Source organism: Coregonus clupeaformis, chromosome 9 (assembly GCF_020615455.1).
Source record: "Coregonus clupeaformis isolate EN_2021a chromosome 9, ASM2061545v1, whole genome shotgun sequence".
Lineage (NCBI taxonomy): Eukaryota > Metazoa > Chordata > Actinopteri > Salmoniformes > Salmonidae > Coregonus > Coregonus clupeaformis.
In genome coordinates this window covers 7,109,573-7,124,230 of record NC_059200.1, presented here as the reverse complement: position 1 = coordinate 7,124,230, position 14,658 = coordinate 7,109,573, and the positions used below count along the sequence as shown (strand labels likewise).

Genomic DNA, 14,658 nt, shown 5'->3' with positions numbered 1-14,658 from the left:
GTAGATAAAAATAATGAAATCCTGTTCCCCAAACAAGTGCAAGAACCACAGAGTCAAGAATAGGTTAAATATACAAATAAAATAAAATCAATTAAAAACAATAGCACATCAACATAAAAACATATAAACATAAAGCTGGAGCCTGAGGACAGTGTCCAAAAGCATAACATCACTATTAATCATAAAACACCTCAAGTTATTTGAAAGTTCTGAGGACAAAGAACACACAAACACACAATGCCTCAGTGATTCACAGAAGTATATCACAGATCACAGAACTATATCAGGGTGTCATTTCTCAGGCAGAAATGTAGATAAAAATAATGAAATCCTGTTCCCCAAACAAGTGCAAGAACCACAGAGTCAAGAATAGGTTAAATATACAAATAAAATCAATTAAAAACAATAGCACATCAACATAAAAACATCAACATAAATCTGAAAGCGTTGCACAAACTCCCGTAACAGTCCCGTTATTTTATCTTTGAACCGCTTCATGTCTGCCACATGTTGGGTCGCGCACACATTTTTCAGACAGGGGAAGTGAGCTGCATCACCACCGGCAAGTTGCGTCTCCCACAATGACAGCTTCAACTTGAAAGAACGTATGCTGTCATAATACTGCGTGACAACTTTGTTGCGCCCTTGCAGCTGTTTGTTCAAGTTATTCAGGTGCTCTGTAACATCCACCATAAATGCAAGGTCCTGCATCCATTCTGCGGAATGAAATTCTAACACTGGTTTGCCCTTTTCTTCCATGAACTGTTCAATTTCTTCTCGTAAATCAAAGAAACGCCTCAGCACAGCACCTCGGCTTAACCATCTTACCTCAGTGTGGTATGGCAGGCCATAGATGTGGTCTTTCTCTCTGAGAAGGCTGTCAAACTGACGGTGATTCAGGCTTCTGGATCGGATGAATTTAACAGTTTGGATGACCACCTTCATGACGTTATCCATCTTTAATGACTTGCAACACAAAGCCTCCTGGTGCAAAATACAGTGAAAAGTCAAAAAATCATGTCCTCCATTTGCAGATTGCACTTTCTCTCTGAACTTTGTCACAACGCCTGCTTTTTTCCCGATCATTGAGGGCGCACCATCTGTAGCCAGGCTGACAGCGCGGGACCAGTCCACTCCGACCCTGTCCAGCGCGCCGACGAGTGCGGTAAAAATATCAGCTGCTGTCGTTGTATCTGTCATCGGCACCAACTCCACGAACTCCTCGGTGACGGTCAATGTGTCATCAACTCCGCGGATGAAAATGGCCAGTTGTGCAACATCTGTAATGTCCGTGCTTTCATCAATTGCAACCGAAAACGCAATAAATGACTTTACTTTTTGCTTCAACTGGCTGTCCAAATCCACTGAAAGATCGGAAATCCTGTCTGCAACTGTGTTTCTTGTCAGGCTGATATTTGCAAAAGCCTGCCGCTTTTCAGGGCACACAATCTCCGCTGCCTTCATCATGCATGTTTTTACAAATTCACCCTCACTAAATGGTTTTGAAGCCACTGCGATTTCATTAGCAATGAGGTAGCTAGCTTTCACTGCAGCGTCACTGATGTCTCGGCTGTGAGTAAACACAGACTGCTGTTTCTTCAGACCCGCCAACAGTTCATTCACCTTCTCTCATCTCCGCTGTCCTTGAAAGTTGTCATATTTGTCGGCATGAAGACTCACATAGTGGCGACGAAGGTTATATTCTTTCAGCACTGCAACATGCTCTGAACACACCAAACATACAGCTTTCCCATTCAATTCCGTGAATAAATAGGATGACCATTTTTCTTGGAACACTCTGCACTCTGCGTCCACTTTTCTCTTTTTTGACAGAGACATATTGGGGCAATGAGGGTGCCAAAGCACATAATGTTAAAAGTAGAAGCCGTAATAAATATCGCGGGCAAAACAAAGTAGCTCATTGGCTGCACGTGCTTGACCTACTTGCTCTGCCCCGGTATAAACAGTTTGCTTGCTTAACACAATTGCTATTGCACCATCCAGTGGACGCAATTGGAACAGCAGTTTATTTTATTGAAAAATTGCAGCGCATTTTTATACTTTTCATCGCGCGGGCCGGATTAAACCCGTTTGCGGGCCTGATCCGGCCCGCGGGCCGTACGTTTGACACCCCTGCTTTAGGGGTTTTGTCTTGATCAAAATGGGGCTTAGGTGGTGGGAGGGGAGTGGCCATTGGGTTGGCCAATTGTGCGGTCGCAGATGTATATATATTTTTTGGCCCTCCTGTTGGCCACAGCGACAAAATGTAGCTGTTTTAAAGCAATTTCCTGCAATTCTACACATCTTGCCATGGCTTATGCTATCTGAGTGACTCAAACATAACAAAATCAATGCCGGGCCCCATGCCATGACAAATACACTCCTGAATGTACCATTTTAGAAAATTCTCCCTGACTGTCTAGCTTTTATTTAGGTGATTGTTAGTTCTCAAAGAGGATCTTATTAAAATATATAGGTACATTATATTTTCTACATACTTTATATCTGGTTTTGTCCTTTAAGTTTACACTGAAAAGTTTTTCCATCCTGGGAATTATATATAAATTTTTATATATATATATATACAGTTGAAGTCGGAAATTTACATACACTTAGGTTGGAGTCATTAAAACTCGTTTTTCAACCACTCCACACACTTCTGGGCCGTACACACTACCCTCTGTAGTGACTTGCAGTCGGATGCCGAGCAGTTGCCATACCAAGCGGTGGCGCAGCTGTAGAACTTCGAGGATCTGAGGGCCCATACCAAATATTTTCAGCCTCCTGAGGGGGAAGAGGCGTTGTCATGCCCTCTTCACGACTGTGTTGGTGTGTTTGGACCATGATACGTCCTTAGTGATGTGGACACCCACTCCACTACAGCCCCGTTGGCCCTCCATTTCCTGTAGTCCACATTAAGGGAGAGGTTGTTGTCCTGGCACCACACAGACAGGTCGCTGACCTCCTCCCTATAGGCTGTCTCATCATCGTCGGTGATCAGGCCTAACACCGTTGTGTCGTAAGCAAACTTAGTGATGGTGTTGGAGTCGTGCACTGCCACGCAGTCGAGGGTGAACAGGGAGTACAGGAGGGGACTGAGCACACACCCGAGGGGCCCCCGTGTTGAGGGTCAGCGTGGTGGATGTGTTGCGGTCTACCCTCACCACCTTGGGGCGGCCCGTCAGGAAGTCCAGGATCCAGTTGCAGAGGGAGGTGTTCAGTACCAGGGTCCTAAGCTTAGTGATGAGCTTGGAGGGCACTATGATGTTGAACACTGAGCTGTAGTCAATAAACAGCATTCTCATGTAGGTGTTCCTTTTGTCCAGGTGGGAAAGGGCAGTGTGGAGTGCAATAGAGATTGCGTCATCTGTGGATGTTGTGGGGCGGTATGCGAATTGGAGTGGGTCCAGGGTTTCTGGGATGATGGTGTTGATGTGAGCCATGAACAACCTTTCAAAGCATTTCATGGCTACAGATGTGAGTGCTGTCATATAGACAGGTTACCTTGGCGTTCTTAGGCACAGGGACTATGGTGGTTTGCTTGAAATATGTAGGTATTACAGACTGGGTCAGAGAGAGGTTGAAAATGTCAGTGAAGACACTTGCAAGCTGGACAGCACACGCTCTGAGTACGCGTCCTGGTAATCCGTCTGGCCCTGCGGCCATGTGAATGTTAACCTGTTTTAAAGGTTTTACTGACATCTGCTACGGAGAACATGATCATACAGTCGGCCGGAACAGCTGGTGCTCTCACTCATGGTTCAGTGTTGCTTGCCTCGAAGTGAGCATCGAAGGCATTTAGCTCATCTGGTAGGCTTGTGTCACTGGGGCAGCTCTCAGCTGGGTTTCCCTTTGTAATCCGTGATAGTTTGCAAGCCCTGCCACATCCGATGTGCATCAGAGCCGGTGTAGTAGGAATCGATCTTAGTCCTGTATTGACGCTTTGCCTGTTTGATTGTTCGTCCGAGGGCGTAGAAGGATTTCTTATGTGTCTGGATTAGTGTCCTGCTCCTTGAAAGCGGCAGCTCTAGCCTTTAGCTCAGTGCGGATGTTGCCTGTAATCCATTGCTTCTGGTTGGGATATGTACATATGGTCACTGTAGGGACAATGTCGTCGATGCATTTATTAATGAAGCCGGTGACTGATGTGGTAAACTCCTCAATGCCATCAGATGAATCCAGGGAACATATTTCAGTCTGTGCTAGCGAAACAGTCATGTAGCTTAGCGTCGGCTTCATCGGACCCCTTCCTTATTGAGCATGTCACTAGTACTTCCTGTTTGTGTTTTTGCTTGTAAGCAGGAATCAGGAGGATAGAGTTATGGTCCAATTTGCCAAATGGAGGGTGGGGGAGAGCTTTGTATGCATCTCTGTGTGTGGACTAAATGTGATCTATAGTTTTTAATCCCTCTAGTTGCACAGGTGACATGCCGGTAGTGAGGTAAAACATATTTCAGTTTTCCTGCATTAAAATCCCCGGCCACTAGGAGCGCCGACTCTGGATGAGCATTTTCTTGTTTGCTTATGGCCCTATACAGCTCGTTGAGTGCGGTCTTAGTGCCAGCATCGGTTTGTGGTTGTAAATAGACAGCTATGAAAAAAACTGATGAAAATTATCTTGGTAAATAGTATGGTCTACAGCTTATCATGAGGTATTCTAACTCAGGCGAGCAGAACCTTGAGACTTCCTTACTATTAGAGATTGCGCACCAGCTGTTTTTAATAAAGAGACACACACCGACCTTACCGGACGCTGCTGTTCTGTCCTGTCAATGCATAGAAAAACCAGCTAGATATTATCCATATCGTTGTTCAGCCATGACTCTGAGAAGCATAGTATATTACAGTTCTTAATGTCCAGTGGATAGAATAGTCTCGAACGGAGCTCATCCAGTTAATTCTCCAGCGATTTCACATTCTCCAATAGTAGAGGCGATTTATTCATTATTATCTCAGCCCTATCTGTTCTTACCTTTCTTGAACATTCTAACTCCTGTCCGCCCAATCCAGGGGCCATTGCCAAGAGGAGCGGCCGACATTGATCTGAACGAATTCAGATCCACAGTTTCCTACGAATTACATAGCAAGGGAGGAAATGGTCATTACATTGTATGGCACATCAAAACAAAATGATAAGTGTCTCATTGGAGGTTTACTCTGGATTTCAGAAAAAAGACTGTTGTCAATCTTGATGAGCCTTACCCATGTCGGTGTACCCAAAGCATGAGGCTCGATCCAGCTGCAGTTCTGCTCTGAGGACTCCACTGTGGTCCTGGGGGTTACACAGCCAAGACCATTTGTCACCATCCACATCACACACATTCTCCACACAGTTCTTTGCGTCCTGCACCATAAATAGCAATATGCAAGAGACGATAGTTGAGTTACAGTAATAGGCATTGAAGAAATGTATGAGAATGGAACTATAAATACAAGTATTATTTAATTACCTTGTGAAATGAATGGTTTCACATTCAAGGCATAAAGCTATTACTCTAAGCATGGTCAGAGAGGGTGGCCGAAGAAACCATGGCTTGCTGTTGTGAGATACCTATACTCTTTCTCTCTCGCTCTCAATTCAATTTCAATTTAAGGGCTTTATTGGCATGGGAAACGTATGTTAACATTGCCAAAGAAAGTGAAGTAGATAGTAAACAAAAGTGAAATAAACAAGAAATATTAACAGTAAATATTACACTCGGAAGTTCCAAAAGAATAAAGACATTTCAAATGTAATATTATGTATATATATACACATTGTTGTAACAATGTGCAAATAGTTAAAGTACAAATGGGAAAATATATCAACATAAATATGGGTTGTATTTACAAAAGGTGTTTTTGTTCTTCACTGGTTGCACTTTTCTTGTGGCAACAGGTCACAAATCTTGCTGCTGTGATGGCACACTGTGGTTTTTCACCCAGTAGATAAGGGAGTTTATCAAAATTGGGTTTGTTTTCAAATTCTTTGTGGATCTCTGTAATCTGAGGGAAATATGTGTCTCTAATATGGTCATACATTTGGCAGGAGTTTAGGAAGTGCAGCTCAGTTTCCACCTCATTTTGTGGGCAGTGTGCACATAGCCTGTCTTCTCTTGAGAGCCAGGTCTGCCTACGGCGGCCTTTCTCAATAGCAAGGCTATGCTCACTGAGTCTGTACATAGTCAAAGCTTTCTTTAAGTTTGGGTCAGTCACAGTGGTCAGGTATTCTGCCACTGTGTACTCTCTGTTTAGAGCCAAATAGCATTCTAGTTTGGTCTGTTTTTTTTGTTAATTCTTTCCAATGTGTCAAGTAATTCTCTTTTTGTTTTCTCATGATTTGGTTGGGTCTAATTGTGTTGTTGTTGTTGTCCTGGGGCTCTGTGGGGTCTGTTTGTGTTTGTGAACAGAGCCCCAGGACCAGCTTACTTAGGGGACTCTTCTCCAAGTTCATATCTTTGTAGGTGATGGCTTTGTTATGGAAGGTTTGGGAATCGCTTCATTTTAAGTGGTTATAGAATTTAACGGCTCTTTTCTGGATTTTTATAATTAGTGGGTATCGGCCTAATTCTGCTCTGCATGCATTATTTGGTGTTTTTCGTTGTACACAGAGGACATTTTTGTAGAATTCTGCATGCAGAGTCTCAATTTGGTGTTTGTCCCATTTTGTGAATTGTTGGTTCGTGAGCGGACCCCAGACCTCACAACTATAAAGGGCAATGGGTTCTATAACTGATTCAAGTATTTTTTGATGGCATAGAAGGCCCTTCTTGCCTTGTCTCTCAGATCGTTCACAGCTTTGTGGAAGTTACCTGTGGCGCTGATGTTTAGGCCGAGGTATGTATAGTTTTTTGTGTGCTCTAGGGGAACGGTGTCTAGATGGAATTTGTATTTGTGGTCCTGGCAACTGGAACACCATTATTTTTGTCTTACTGAGATTTACTGTCAAGGCCCAGGTCTGACATAATCTGTGCAGAAGATCTAAGTGCTGCTGTAGGCCCTCCTTGGTTGGTGACAGAAGCACCAGATCATCAGCAAACAGTAGACATTTGACTTCAGATTCTAGTAGGGTGAGGCCGGGTGCTGCAGACTGTTCTAGTACCCTCGCCAATTCGTTGATATATATGTTGAAGAGGGTGGGGCTTAAACTGCATCCCTGTCTCACCCCACGGCCCTGTGGAAAGAAATGTGTGTTTTTTGCCAATTTTAACCGCACACTTGTTGTTTGTGTACATGTATTTTATAATGTCGGATGTTTTTCCCCCAACCCCACTTTCCATAAATTTGTATAGCAGACCCTCATGCCAAATTGAGTCAAAAGCTTTTTTGAAATCAACAAAGCATGAGAAGACAGGGCGGCAGGTAGCTTAGTGGTTAAGAGTGTTGTGCCAGTAACCTAAAGGTCGCTGGTTCTAATCCCCGAACCGACTAGGTGAAAAATCTGTCGATGTGCCCTTGAGCAAGGCACTTAACCCTAATTGCTCCTGTAATTCGCTCTGGATAAGAGCGTCTGCTAAATGACAAAAAAAGTTTGTTAAATAACGAATTCAACGATAAAAAAAAAAAAGTTTGTTTGTCAATTAGGGTGAGCAGGGTGAATAAGTGGTCTGTCGTACGGTAATTTGGTAAAAAGCCAATTTGACATTTGCTCAGTACATTGTTTTCACTGAGGAAATGAACTAGTCTGCTGTTAATGATAATGCAGAGGATTTTCCCAAGGTTGCTGTTGACGCATATCCCACGGTAGTTATTGGGGTCAAATTTGTCTCCACTTTTGTGGATTGGGGTGATCAGTCCTTGGTTCCAAATATTGGGGAAGATGCATAGCTAAGGATGATGTTAAAGAGTTTAAGTATAGCCAATTGGAATTTGTGGTCTGTATATTTTATCATTTCATTGAGGATACCATCAACACCACAGGCCTTTTTGGGTTGGAGGGTTTGTATTTTGTCCAGTAGTTCATTCAATGTAATTGGATAATCCAGTGGGTTCTGGTAGTCTTTAATAGTTGATTTTAAGATTTGCATTTGATCATGTATATTTTTTTGCTGTTTGTTCTTTGTTATAGGGCCAAAAAGATTGGAGAAGTGGTTAACCCATACATCTCCGTTTTGGATAGATAGCTCTTCGTGTTGTTGTTTGTTTAGTGTTTTCCAATTTTCCCAGAAGTGGTTAGAGTCTATGGATTCTTCAATTACATTGAGCTGATTTCTGACATGCTGTTCCTTCTTTTTCCATAGTGCATTTCTGTATTGTTTTAGTGATTCAACATAGTGAAGGCGTAGGCTCAGAGTCTCTATGTTTTTGGTTGGATAGGATTCTCAATTTCTTTCTTAGGTTTTTGTATTCTTCATCAAACCATTTGTCACGGGTTGTTACTTTTCTTCAGTTTTCTGTTAGAGATTTTTAGAATTGATAGGGAAGCTGAGAGGTCAAATATACTGTTTAGATTTTCTAATGCTAAGTTTACACCTTCACTTTTACAGTGGAATGTTTTGTCCAGGAAGTTGTCTGAAAGGGATTTAATTTGTTGTTGCCTAATTGTTTTTTGGTAGGTTTCGACACTACTTTCCTTCCATCTATAGCATTTCTTAATATTATTCAGTTCATTTGGCTTTGATGCCTCATGATTGAGTATTGCTCTGTTCAAGTAGACTGTGATTTTGCTGTGGTCTGATAGGGGTGTCAGTGGGCTGACTGAACGCTCTGAGAGACTCTGGGTTGAGGTCAGTGATAAAGTAGTCTACAGTACTACTGCCAAGAGATGAGCTATAGGTGTACCTACAATAGGAGTCCCCTCGAAGCCTACCATTGACTATGTACATACCCAGTGTGCGACAGAGCTGCAGGAGTTGTGACCCGTTTTTGTTGGTTATGTTGTCGTAGTTGTGCCTAGGGGGGCATATGGGGGAGGGAATGCTGTCACCTCCAGGTAGGTGTTTGACCCTCTGTGTGCTGAGGGTGTCAGGTTCTTGTCCAGTTCTGGCATTTAGGTCGCCACAGACTAGTACATGTCCCTGGGTCTGGAAATGATTGATTTCTCCCTCCAGGATGGAGAAGCTGTCTTCATTAAAGTATGGGTATTCTAGTGAGGGGATATACAGTGAGGGAAAAAAGTATTTGATCCCCTGCTGATTTTGTACATTTGCCCACTGACAAAGAAATGATCAGTCTATAATTTCAATGGTAGGTTTATTTGAACAGTGAGAGACAGAATAACAATAACAAAATCCAGGAAAAACACATGTCAAAAATGTTATAAATTGATTTGCATTTTAATGAGGGAAATAAGTATTTGACCCCCTCTCAATCAGAAAGATTTCTGGCTCCCAGGTGTCTTTTATACAGGTAACGAGCTGAGATTAGGAGCACACTCTTAAAGGGAGTGCTCCTAATTTCAGCTTGTTACCTGTATAAAAGACACCTGTCCACAGACGCAATCAATCAATCAGATTCCAAACTCTCCACCATGGCCAAGACCAAAGAGCTCTCCAAGGATCTCACGGACAAGATTGTAGACATACACAAGGCTGGAATGGGCTACAAGACCATCGCCAAGCAGCTTGGTGAGAAGGTGACAACAGTTGGTGCGATTATTCGCAAATGGAAGAAACACAAAATAACTGTCAATCTCCCTCGGCCTGGGGCTCCATGCAAGATCTCACCACGTGGAGTTGCAATGATCATGAGAACAGTGAGGAATCAGCCCAGAACTACATGGGAGGTATTGTCAATGATCTCAAGGCAGCTGGGACCATAGTCACCAAGAAAACAATTGGTAACACACTACGCCGTGAAGGACTGAAATCCTGCAGCGCCCGCAAGGTCCCCCTGCTCAAGAAAGCACATATACAGGGCCGTCTGAAGTTTGCCAATGAACATCTGAATGATTCAGAGGAGAACTGGGTGAAAGTGTTGTGGTCAGATGAGACCAAAATGGAGCTCTTTGGCATCAACTCAACTCGCCGTGTTTGGAGGAGGAGGAATACTGCCTATGACCCCAAGAACACCATCCCCACCGTCAAACATGGAGGTGGAAACATTATGCTTTGGGGGTGTTTTTCTGCTAAGGTGACAGGACAACTTCACCGCATCAAAGGGACGATGGACGGGGCCATGTACCGTCAAATCTTGGGTGAGATCCTCCTTCCCTCAGCCAGGGCATTGAAAATGGGTCGTGGATGGGTATTCCAGCATGACAATGACCCAAAACACACGGCCAAGGCAACAAAGGAGTGGCTCAAGAAGAAGCACATTAAGGTCCTGGAGTGGCCTAGCCAGTCTCCAGACCTTAATCCCATAGAAAATCTGTGGAGGGAGCTGAAGGTTGCCAAACGTCAGCCTCGAAACCTTAATGACTTGGAGAAGATCTGCAAAGAGGAGTGGGACAAAATCCCTCCTGAGATGTGTGCAAACCTGGTGGCCAACTACAAGAAACGCCTGACCTCTGTGATTGCCAACAAGGGTTTTGCCACCAAGTACTAAGTCATGTTTTGCAGAGGGGTCAAATACTTATTTCCCTCATTAAAATGCAAATCAATGTATAACATTTTTGACATGCATTTTTCTGGATTTTTTTGTTGTAATTCTCTCTCTCACTGTTCAAATAAACCTACCATTAAAATTATAGACTGATCATTTCTTTGTCATTGGGCAAACGTACAAAATCAGCATGGGATCAAATACTTTTTTCCTTCACTGTAGGTAGCACACAGGAGGACATTTTTCTCTGTTGAGATAATTTCCTTTTGAATTTCTAGCTAAATGTAAAATGTTCCTATTTTGATTAATTGAATAGAGTGAGTTAGGTCTGCTCTATACAAAATGAGCATACCCTCTGAGTCCCGTCCCTGTTTCACACCTGGTAGTTTGGTGGATGGGACTACCAGCTCTCTGTAACCTAGAGGGCAACCAGTGGGTCCGTCTCCTCTATACCATGTTTCTTGTAGGATGACAATGTCTGTATTTCCGATTTCTTTGGTGAAGTCCAGGTTCCTGCTCTTTAGGCCAAAGGCAGATGACCTCAGGCCTTGGATATTCCAGGATGAAATAGTGAAGGCTTTGTGTTCCATAAGGTGTCTAATGTTGTTGGTCGTGTGGTTTGGCCTCAGGCCAGTAATTGTGAGCAGAGCCTGCTGAGCATCTGGTACATGCCATTGGCTTGGGCTAGTGTAAGAGTGGGGGTTGGGCCTGTTTGCCTGCTCACGGCATGGGTGTATGTGTGACTTTCATGTTGAGGCCCTCTTTGCGGGAGTGGGGGGCATGGGGCGAGTAGGAGGGGCATAGGTCTGATCTGAGGGGGCCTAAATGGGGTGTGGGCATGGTTGACTTGGTGGGGTGTTAATTGGTGGGGGTGGGGGTGTAGATGTGGCTGATGGGGGGGGTCTGGGAGAGAGTGTCTCGCTGGTCTGGGCAGGGTGTCTGTTGATCTGTTGCTCCTATGTGAGGTGTTTGGTCTGCGGTTGAGGGCGATATCCTTTATGGTCCGGGCGAAGGTGGGCACTGCTGCCTTGTATAGGTGGACCTGGTCGTAAAGGCTGTTCACGTCCAGGGTGGAGTGGTGGGCCAGGTAGACATTTGGTTTTGATGCACAGTCACGGGAAATACTTAGCCATTTACCTGCTGTATGGTAGCAGGGTGGAAGTATTTTTGTGGTAGCAGGGTTGAGATAACCACTTGTGCGTTGGGGAAAGTAGAAGAAGCTTTTTCTATCACTCCCTTGAGTGCTGTGGCCACTCTTTCCTGCTGTGTTCTCAGGTCGTTTGTGCCTTTGTGTATTATGTGGTCCTCTGTAGCTCAGCTGGTAGAGCACGGCGCTTGTAACGCCAAGGTAGTGGGTTCGATCCCCGGGACCACCCATACACAAAAAAAATAATTGTATGCACGCATGACTGTAAGTCGCCTTGGATAAAAGCGTCTGCTAAATGGCATATTATAATATTATTATTATATGTGGCTGGGTGATCCTAGTTGGTCCTCAGACAGAAGGTCTAGGGCGGGCTGGGTGTTTGGACACCAGAGTTTAGACACTGTGTGTTTGGGGAAAAGTGTATTTTCTTGTATGTCTTTCCCGTTTGAGTCCGTAAAGACTTGTGTATGTCCTCAGTGGGTGTGGGTGTGGGGGGGGGTTGAGGCTGTGATGTTGAGGCTATGGTCATGTTCTAGGGCAGGGGTGTCAAACGTACGGCCCGCGGGCCGGATCAGGCCCGCAAACGGGTTTAATCCGGCCCGCGAGATGATTTCGAAAATGTTTTTTTTTTTTTTTTTTTTTTTTGTAAAGTATAAAAATGCGCTGCAATTTTTCTATAAAATAAACTGCTGTTCCAATTGCGTCCACTGTATGGCGCAATAGCAATTGTGTTAAGCAAGCAAACTGTTTATACCGGGGCAGAGCAAGTAGGTCAAGCACGTGCAGCCAATGAGCTACTTTGTTTTGCCCGCAATATTTATTACGGCTTCTACTTTTAACATTATGTGATTTGGCACCCTCATTGCCCCAATATGTCTCTGTCAAAAAAGAGAAAAGTGGACGCAGAGTGCAGAGTGTTCCAAGAAAAATGGTCATCCTATTTATTCACGGAATTGAATGGGAAAGCTGTATGTTTGGTGTGTTCAGAGCATGTTGCAGTGCTGAAAGAATATAACCTTCAGTCGCCACTATGTGAGTCTTCATGCCGACAAATATGACAACTTTCAAGGACAGCGGAGATGAGAGAAGGTGAATGAACTGTTGGCGGGTCTGAAGAAACAGCAGTCTGTGTTTACTCACAGCTGAGACATCAGTGACGCTGCAGTGAAAGCTAGCTACCTCATTGCTAATGAAATCGCAGTGGCTTCAAAACCATTTAGTGAGGGTGAATTTGTAAAAACATGCATGATGAAGGCAGCGGAGATTGTGTGCCCTGAAAAGCGGCAGGCTTTTGCAAATATCAGCCTGACAAGAAACACAGTTGCAGACAGGATTTCCGATCTTTCAGTGGATTTGGACAGCCAGTTGAAGCAAAAAGTAAAGTCATTTATTGCGTTTTCGGTTGCAATTGATGAAAGCACGGACATTACAGATGTTGCACAACTGGCCATTTTCATCCGCGGAGTTGATGACACATTGACCGTCACAGAGGAGTTCGTGGAGTTGGTGCCGATGACAGATACAACGACAGCATCTGATATTTTTACCGCACTCGTCGGCGCGCTGGACAGGGTCGGAGTGGACTGGTCCCGCGCTGTCAGCCTGGCTACAGATGGTGCGCCCTCAATGATCGGGAAAAAAGCAGGCGTTGTGACAAAGTTCAGAGAGAAAGTGCAATCTGCAAATGGAGGACGTGATTTTTTGACTTTTCACTGTATTTTGCACCAGGAGGCTGTGTTGCAAGTCATTAAAGATGGATAACGTCATGAAGGTGGTCATCCAAACTGTTAATTTCATCCGATCCAGAAGCCTGAATCACCGTCAGTTTGACAGCCTTCTCAGAGAGAAAGACCACATCTATGGCCTGCCATACCACACTGAGGTAAGATGGTTAAGCCGAGGTGCTGTGTTGAGGCGTTTCTTTGATTTACGAGAAGAAATTGAACAGTTCATGGAAGAAAAGGGCAAACCAGTGTTAGAATTTCATTCCGCAGAATGGATGCCGGACCTTGCATTTATGGTGGATGTTACAGAGCACCTGAATAACTTGAACAAACAGCTGCAAGGGCGCAACAAAGTTGTCACGCAGTATTATGACAGCATACGTTCTTTCAAGTTGAAGCTGTCATTGTGGGAGACGCAACTTGCCGGTGGTGATGCAGCTCACTTCCCCTGTCTGAAAAATGTGTGCGCGACCCAACATGTGGCAGACATGAAGCGGTTCAAAGATAAAATAACTGGACTGTTACGGGAGTTTGAGCAACGCTTTCAGATTTATGTTTATATGTTTTTATGTTGATGTGCTATTGTTTTTAATTGATTTTATTTGTATATTTAACCTATTCTTGACTCTGTGGTTCTTGCACTTGTTTGGGGAACAGGATTTCATTATTTTTATCTACATTTCTGCCTGAGAAATGACACCCTGATATAGTTTTGTGATCTGTGATATACTTCTGTGAATCACTGAGGCATTGTGTGTTTGTGTGTTCTTTGTCCTCAGAACTTTCAAATAACTTGAGGTGTTTTATGATTAATAGTGATGTTGTGCTTTTGGACACTGTCCTCAGACTCCAGCTTTATGTTTTTATGTTGATGTGCTATTGTTTTAATTGATTTTATTTTATTTGTATATTTAACCTATTCTTGACTCTGTGGTTCTTGCACTTGTTTGGGGAACAGGATTTCATTATTTTTATCTACATTTCTGCCTGAGAAATGACACCCTGATATAGTTCTGTGATCTGTGAAACAGTTATGTTAATCACTGAGGCATTGTGTGTTTGTGTGTTCTTTTTCTTTAGAATTTTCAAATAAACTTGACGTGTTTTATGATTAATAGTGATGTTGTGCTTGTACTATTTTGGACACACTGTCCTCAGGCTCCAGCTTTATGTTGTATGTTGATCGTATTAAAACAAAGAAAACAATCTGAAGTTGTTGTTTTTAAGTTATATATACCATGATTTTTCCGGTCCGGCCCACTTGGGAATAGATTTTCCTCCATGTGGCCCCTGAGCTAAAATGAGTTTGACACCCCTGGTCTAGGG

General features: G+C 43.6%; 1 protein-coding gene across 2 annotated transcripts in view; it reads right to left on the bottom strand.

Annotated features, from left to right (window-relative positions):
- LOC121573641 (short transient receptor potential channel 2) overlaps positions 1-14,658 on the bottom strand; it is a 49,678-nt gene that overhangs the window by 15,061 nt on the left and 19,959 nt on the right. For both annotated transcript variants that reach the window (XM_041885772.1, XM_041885773.1), the window contains exons 2-3: positions 5,203-5,272; positions 4,973-5,069 (exon numbers count right to left, since the gene is read on the bottom strand). The gene's annotated coding sequence lies outside the window, so the exon portion shown is untranslated. The remainder of the gene's footprint in view (positions 1-4,972; positions 5,070-5,202; positions 5,273-14,658) is intronic.